Genomic DNA, 8,436 nt, shown 5'->3' with positions numbered 1-8,436 from the left:
GTGGGGTAGCATGGGACAAAACTGATTACGACATATATGGTCCGGTCGAATTCTTGAAGTATCCACACCAATTTAAGGTTTCTTTAAGTGACTTTGTAAAACCAAGCACATTTTCTGATGATCGGGACCTTGAAAGTATTAATGATATGGTGTCAGACCTAGTTATGTCAGCTAAATTTACAGAACATGATTATTTACAGGGTTCATCTAATTATGACCAGATATACTGTTACAACCACTATGGTAACCATTATCTGCATAAATCTGCTCAACCTAGAAATGTTTTTAATTATAATCAATGGGAACATTGTGCAACTCCGCCAAAAGGCAGTTCAAAAACATTTTGTGATACATTTTCCTACTTCTCAGGGTTTAACACAAGCAATGCAGAAACATTTTATTTTAGAATGTTAAATAAGACAGGAATGAAAAGCATGCTTACAAATACAAAATTAATCTATTCAGAATTTTTTTTTGAAAAAATGAATACATTCGGCTTTGATTTCTGGAACAATAATATTGAAACGAAAACAATCTGGGGTACAAAAGATTGGCAGGTCCAGGGTATAGAATCATTATTTAGAGCCTGCATGATTATATTTTTGAATGACACAATTCAACAGACAACATGTCTAAGCCTAGCCAAAATTAAAGATTTAAACAAACCGTCTATTCCAAAGCCAACACATGAAAGTAATAGCACTACAGATGTTGAGATAGACGTATCCCATATTTTAAACCAAAACAGAACACATCCTGATTGGAAAAAATGGTTGATCTGGCCCACAGATACAAATAACTGTCAAGATAGATTCCTGAATAAAATACAGGGGTTCACATTGACCAGGCCAGACCCAAGATACTCCCAGAGACAACATCCAGGGATTGTAACGACATACAGTGTAGGAAAACTCTGCCTCGAATGGCTACAGACATCCACACTGGTTGGAATTAAGCAACACCTGGCTTTACTTAAAGAAGGTGCTGACTTGCGTAATTTCATTATGGGACCACGCAAACAGCGTCAAAAACGTTTCATAGCGGCCTCTATATATGCAGCTTACAACGAAGCTTAGAAAGAAACTCAAATTGAGACAGCAGAGAAAATACGGGAAATTGACCGTGTTAATTTGGAAAAATCACTTTCTGTTGTGGACAATGGGTTAATGACTCTGTCTTCCAGAATATATTCACTGGACAGTATTGTATCATCTGCAATCGATATAATAGAGCAGGACTTACTAATGTTACAACATGGTCAGTCTCAATTGCGTTCTATTGTACAGCTTGGCTGGACGTTACAAAATCTGCGTTCAGGCTATGTGCCTTGGCGTTTAATCAACACAACGTCATTATTCACTATCTTTAACCTTACTGATACACAAATCAGCTTGGCACAAAAGGGAGCAGAATATACAATTCTGAGCATTGAAAAACTTGAGAGATTACCATTGACAATGTCAGAACGACCTGTCATTGAATGGATAATACACAGAATCATAGCTATTCCGATAACGACTTTCCAATTTCGATACTGCCAAAAGTATATACAGGCAGGCCAGTATGAAAGGTTGGGTGAAGGATACATTAAGTCAACATGGAACCTACCTTATACACACACATGTTATAGTAAAAAAGGACAGAGTGTATTCCTTAGTGGAAATAATTGTGAAAAATCACTAAGTGGTATACTTCTGTGTCAGGGCATCAATTTGCATGGGGCCTGTGAGTGGACTTCAAATAACCTTTCATGTCACCAGCTCGGCACACCTGCAACTCGAATAGAGCCATTCTTTAGACGGCTTTCTAACGGGAGCTACATTCTAATTGTGGATCACAGATGTTGTGGCTTGCTGCCAGGAAAACCTTATCTGATAAGCGTGAGTTCCATGGTCACTTGCTGTGAGCGAGTATTGTTTCCAAATGACACTCCAGACAGGGAGGGGAAAATTTGGCCAAGTTTGAATATCTCTTCTATTCGAATTGATACTTTAAGCAGAATGAAGACTGTGCTTCTACAGACGCCAGTACACTTGACGTCATCAAAAGAAACGTATGATCTCCAAGTTGCAAGGACAACGGCAGAGATACATGCATTATTATCAACAAATTGCCCCCTACACTTTGCAGAAATGCTAAACGAAATCTTAAACATTTCTGATACGAATGGTATCGCGAGTGTATTTAAGCCAATTTTTTCGGGACTACTGACACCATTCAAAGCAGTCCTGGGTATTTTTCCTAATTTTGTCCATTCTGTCTTTGGCGGACTTCCACTCCTGTTGGGACTCGTAGCAGGCATCTTATTTTTGCTACTCCTGCTTCGTTATGGCAAGCCATGTCACAGGTAAGACTCTAGCAACAATGGAAGAAACGATCCTAGCTATACGCTATCGGGACCGCATAACTAAAGTCCTTGGATTAGCACGGCTACGAGATCTGAATATGACCTGGTTTCTTTCATTCAGACCCATATGGCAGAACTGTGTCTTACCTGTGTTAAGATGTATGCTATGCGGCGAAGAATGCGTGTTGGACACCTGTCTTACACTACAATCAGAAGTACCATTGGATACAGATACTTTGTTGGGTCCAGTAAAGGCTCATGCATCGTGTTGTCCCCAGCAGTTACCTATCCTGATGACGGCATTCGTGGAAACTTCACCACTGCGATTAAAGGGTAGTGAAGTACAAGATGAGAGCAGCATCAGCCAGGTACGACCTTCTGTAAGCAATACTGATCGAAACATCTTTGAAAGCGATCATGCGCACGACTGCATGGTAGCGACATTCTCCAACTTGGTTGAACTTTCACCTGAGGCGGTGAACTGTTTTTTTGAAAGTCTGTCTGAAATGATGTTTTCCCCAGAACAAAAGGAATAACTTTAAGCAAACGAGCACACAGCTTTCCCTGAACTCTGAATTTGGCCTTCAGCTTTGAAAAACAAAGCTACCGGGACTATTTGGAATTTTTTTTCTTCTACTTCCCTTGAAAACGAAAACTAATTTCTCGATTCCAAAATATATATATATTTTTTGGCACTCATCTTCTGCTTAAAGTAGAACTATTCTTAGAGAACAGAGCTTCTATTTTTAGGAACTCTAGAGACAATACATTACCTCAGCCTCTAGCATATTTACAAATAACTGTATTTACATGTGATGGAGTGGTCTCGCACTTTTCTTCTGTATTAAGAGCCATTTCATGTGTTATTTTTGCAAATCATTCATGCTGATATAAATGTGCATCTTTTTTGAATGATTACACTGCTTGAAAGTATACAGTACCTATACTCATTTTCGTGTATTTCGCATATGCCATTTTTCAAATGCAAATAATATATTTTGGGGTGGTTCGGTATACACATGCACTATTAGTTATGTTTACTACTGCTTAGGTTAGTAACTATGGACATGAATGCGTGGAGTGGGTGTAGTATGTTTATCTAGGGACCTGTATCGATACTCCTATTTCTGACCCTTGTCCGGTTATAAATCACTAATATCCCTACAACGGCACAGAAACCCGTTTCATAAATTAGTCATAGCGCATGCTGTCACATTAAGCAAGCACTATTCCTCCAGCCCCCTAGAAAGCACACCGAGTTCTTAAACAAATCCAAGCCTCGAGCAACCTGGGAAATCCCCGCCTGCTATGTTTTGATTTAGTCCGAGAACTCCTGTAAAGCACTGCAAGAACGATCAGTTCTTAGTGACATCTTTATTGACGTCTAAAGTCCATCCTTACGTCAAACCCAGCACCTCTCAGGTATAAATATACCAACGCTGCCCTAAGCAGAGACACAGTGGTGATGAACCTGGAGCAGTGACTACTTTCCGGAGAGCCCAGCTGATGCGAGAGCCCACGGACGCTGCCCCTCCCCTTTTGACGCGCTGAGGAAGACGCTGTCTTTTCTCTTGCCGAGAAATCCAGCTTCCAGCGTTTCCAGCCCACCTTCGCGGGTGACTGGGATACCGAATCCTGAGAAAGAGATACCAGTCCTCCAGCCTTCTAAATCCCAGGTACTGAACTGACTAAACCCTAGTAGAGAATTCTTGAGTCAGATTCATGGCAAAACAAACTTAACTTAAACTGCTACTTACTTACTCCCTCCCATGTATTAGGCTTAGGTCAGGTACACCGGGGTAGGCATAGTTAGAAGCACCAGTTGAGTACGATTAGTCAATGTATATATGTATGTATATCTTTTATCCATTTTAAAGTATCATATGGCTAAGAAACCATATCAATGCTTTTACAGTATTATTTTATAATCCTGCTTTTACTATATGCATTCTACTTAACCCTAAGTATTGCAATTGTAGCGATTCATTTCTCTTGTATGAGAAAAGAGACTGATCAATAAATAACACCTTTTATTGAAAACGCCCGTCTCTTCTTTTCTCTACAATCTGGTGAAACTAAGTATGCACGTATTGACTTGAGTAAAATAGCTGTCTTTTGTTTTCACACGACTCTAGAGATATACTCTTGATCAGGGAGAGCAAAGTTGTCATGTTCTATGGTTGTCAGAAACTAAATCCCTTCTTGTCTATCCAGGGAGGTTAAACTCCTCCTCGCCTATTCGAGAAAGTTTCTAGTGAACTCTGAGCTAGCTGGCACACAAAACTTAAGTCTAATATAGTCAGTAGAAGACCTAGTTAACCTCTGTCCTACGTCTATACTACTGAAGATATTATTCCAATGCGCAGAGCCTATTGGGAATATAGGAACTACACTACAAGGGAACGTATGTCGTACCTCGAAAGTGGATTGATGCTTCGCAGAGGGCGGGTGGAAGAATTACGTGCGGGAATTGAGGTCCAGTAAGGAGTGTTGTGTTTGTGTGAGAGTGTAGGATGAGTGAGGGGCTTGCAGGATAAGAGGGTACTGGGGGTAAGAGGTGCCTGAGTTTATGTGAAAACAGCTCTTTGAAAGTATGTAGATCATCTTTAATTTGGAGAAGGTCGGACATAATCTTGTCCAAAGTGGTGTTTGGAACGGTAGTAGTGGGGGTGGTAGAACGTGGTATAAGTTGGGGAGATTTGGCTCGGTTCGGTGTGAGATCTGATGAGGGCGTGGGGAGAGTAAGGAGAAGTAATGAGTAGAGTGTTGGGTATGTATTAGGCATGGGTGTAGAGGAAGTTGGGGTGGTTGGCTGTGGAAGAGGAGGTGTGATAGGCGTGTCTGCAGTGGGTGCTGAGTGACTACAATACTGGGGTTGGGGCGGAAGGATGTGTCGTTATGAGGCATTGCCAAGGTAGGGGGAAGGATGGTGATGGAGGAGAGGGGACTAGATGTGGGAGGGGCGGGATGGTGATGGAGGAGGGGGGACTAGGTGTGGGAGGGGATATGGTCGTTCCAGGGGAAATAAAAGATTGAATAGGGGGTGAGTTTGTAGTTACATTAGTGTAAGTAGGAAGTAAGTAAGGATTAGGTGAAGAGAGGAGACGTGTGTTGTAGGGTGGGGTAGAAGGGTTGAGGGAGGCGTGCGGCTTGGAGCACCTAGATGGCAAGGGGGTAGGGGGTGGGAGGGTGGGAATAATGGGTAGGCATTGTACTGTCTTGGGTGCTAGGAGTGGGATTCAGTTGGGAGGGAGTAGGTGGATTGGAGACATGCTCTTTAATAATGGGAAATATGTTATCGAATAGGTTAAGACTTCGATCCGTGGACTGGGTGAGAACAGTACCGTTGTTGTAAATAGTGATGGTTGCTGTCGCTTGGAAGAGTTGTGATGGTGCAATGGAAATCACTAGACCATGTGCTGACTTCCTCGTGGAGGAAACTGTGAGTAAGGTTAGGAAGGCTTTCCTCCATTGCGCTCTGCGTTTAGTGTAGAAAATGATATCGGTGGTCGTGACTCCATTGTGTAGTGAAAAATAAGGGTCTGCAAAAGGGGTTTTGGGGGGGGTAACTGATTTTGTAGGTGTGGGTGCCTGTGAGTTTCATGGTGTGAATTGTGGTGTAGGTGGGGGGGGGGTGTAGTACTGTAGTCTAGGACGCCCAGCTGGCTGAGGACCGTGTTGAGTAAGGGTTACTGTATTTGCGAATGGGAAGTGGGTGAGTCAATCTAAACAACGGGCATTCTTAATTATAGGCAGGGACGGAACAAGCCAAAAACGGGGGGGAATGCTCTGAGTGTCTGATCTGATGAGTGTGGGAGGGGAAGTCAGAAGCTGAAGAGAATGTGATTTGGGTACCTGAAGAGGGACTAGTCTAAGATGGCCAACTCCATAGGAATAATAGAGAATGGCTATATAGTCCTCTGTACGTTTCCATGAATTGTGAGAGGGGGAGTTGTCCTGTTTCACTTTCTCTTTCTCTCGTGGGGATGAGGAGATAAGAAGTCCTGTTACCATTATGATGATTAGGTCATGGGTTGTGAGAGGGGGAGTTGTCCTGTTTCACTTTCTCTTTCTCTCATGGTGATGAGGAGATAAGTCCTGTTTCCATTCAGATGATTAGATCATGAGGGTGGGGAGTCAAGTCCTATATCGGTTTTGATGATCCCAGTAAGACAATGTTGTTACCCGGACTTAGTGATGGTCAGTGGATGGTTAAGGTAATTTACTAATTGTAATTTATGACCACAGCCATTTTGAGCCATGGTTCTCCTGGAAAATTATTAAATATGAGAGATGGAGACGAAGGAAAAAAAATAAAAATAAGGAGAGGCAAAAAAGAATAAAGCCAACAGTACCTTTGCGAGGAGAACTATGTCGTCTCGAGGGTCGATTAAAGTGTAACAAGCACAAGTTGCATCAAGAGTCCCATTGGAAATTAAAGTGCTGCTGCCGAGATTGGGCGCAATATGCATCAGTCTTTGTGCTATAAGTTCAGAAATGAGGGCCCAAAAGAATGTGAAGTCAGCGCAATTATATTCATCTTTTCCTGAAGGGGCGGAGCAGCGTAGGAAGAACGCTGTCCTCCCGTCTTTCCAGCGTCGTCAGATAGTCTCTGCTCCCGACGTCCACAACCACCGAGGGCCCAGTCGCGATGGTCCCACCGCTAAAATACGCCTACCCCGATGTACCTAACCTAAGCCTAGTACGAGGGAAGAAGTCCGTGTGGTGTAGCATAGGTTTAGTATTCTTTTTTGCCAAGAATCTATCCAAGATTTCTCTTAGGGTCTAAACAACTCCCTACCTTGATTTAGAATGAAGGAGGTCTTGTATCTCTCTGCCTCCGGACTCGATTTCCCAACACCCCGCAAGAGGAGCTTGAAAACACTGGAGCTGGATTTCTCGGCAAGTGAAAAGACAGCGTCTCTCTCAGTGCGTCTGCTGGAGGGTCGGCTTCCTTCGGCACTTGCTGTAGCGAGATGCATCGGGCATGTAGATAGTCGAACTGCTCCAAACCACGGTGTGTTTGCTTGGGCAAGTGTGGGCGTATTTATACCTTGAAGGTGCCGAGTTTGACGTAAAGGTGGACATCATAACATCATCAAAGAGTCTCAGTTCTTTGAAAACTCCATGAGTTCCTGGATAAATCAATATTCAAGCAAGGGGAAGTCCCCAACTGCGGAAGCCGAGTTTTCCAAGAAACCGTTGTGGATTTTCAGAACTAGTGGAAGTAGCCATGCCGTATTTGAACTGTATGGGCTATGTCTAAATATGGTTATGATTTCTATGCCTATATAAGGATAAGGTGATTTATACCTATATAAGGGCACGAATCGGGAAAATTACCCTAGGGTCCTGAAATACTATACAACAATCCTTGTGTGCCCCTCTTTGTCTATTGCTGCCTTCTGTGGAAAGTTACTGGTTGGGTGTGTCTTGTGCTCCTGCTGAAATGTACAATCATTATTTCTGTGTCTAGGCAATTCAGACCGTTGGTAGACATCTTAGGGTGCAGATCTGAATGGGCTCCTCTGAAGAGTATAGCTAATACAATGCCTATTATCTCTACTGTCTGACCGACTCTTCCTTTTTGGGAAGGCATAGCAGGAGGTTGTAAGTAACCCACATGGCCCTAGAGGGCCCCGTCCTTCAAGGGGAAAGACATCAGACAAAACAATGCAGGAGGGAGGGGATAGGGATATGCACATGGAGAGCAGTAGGCAGGGGGCAGGGAAGGAACAGCACACTGACCATGGAGGCCAGGTGGGTTGGGCACTGGAAGCACAACATACCATTGAGGGCCACAGGTTAACTATAATGGCATACACAGATGCAATGGAGGAAAGGTGAGAGGGGCTGTGGCAGCACAGAAGAGCATGGATGGCAAGTGGGAGGGTTAGTAGCAGCACAAATGCCATGGTGTGCAAGAGGGAGAGGTCAGGGCCATGCACAAAAAGACCATGGAGGACAGAAAGGAGGGGTAGGGGAGCAATAAAAAGAGGTGCATCGCTGGTTTCTCGCAGCGATGCGTCACTTTTCATAAATGAGGCCCTTACTACCTTGCCTAGTAAAACCATCAAAGAGAGTAGTCA

Source organism: Lissotriton helveticus, chromosome 7, assembly GCF_964261635.1.
Source record: "Lissotriton helveticus chromosome 7, aLisHel1.1, whole genome shotgun sequence".
NCBI classification, from domain to species: Eukaryota; Metazoa; Chordata; class Amphibia; order Caudata; family Salamandridae; genus Lissotriton; species Lissotriton helveticus.
Note: the sequence above shows the minus strand (reverse complement) of the source record.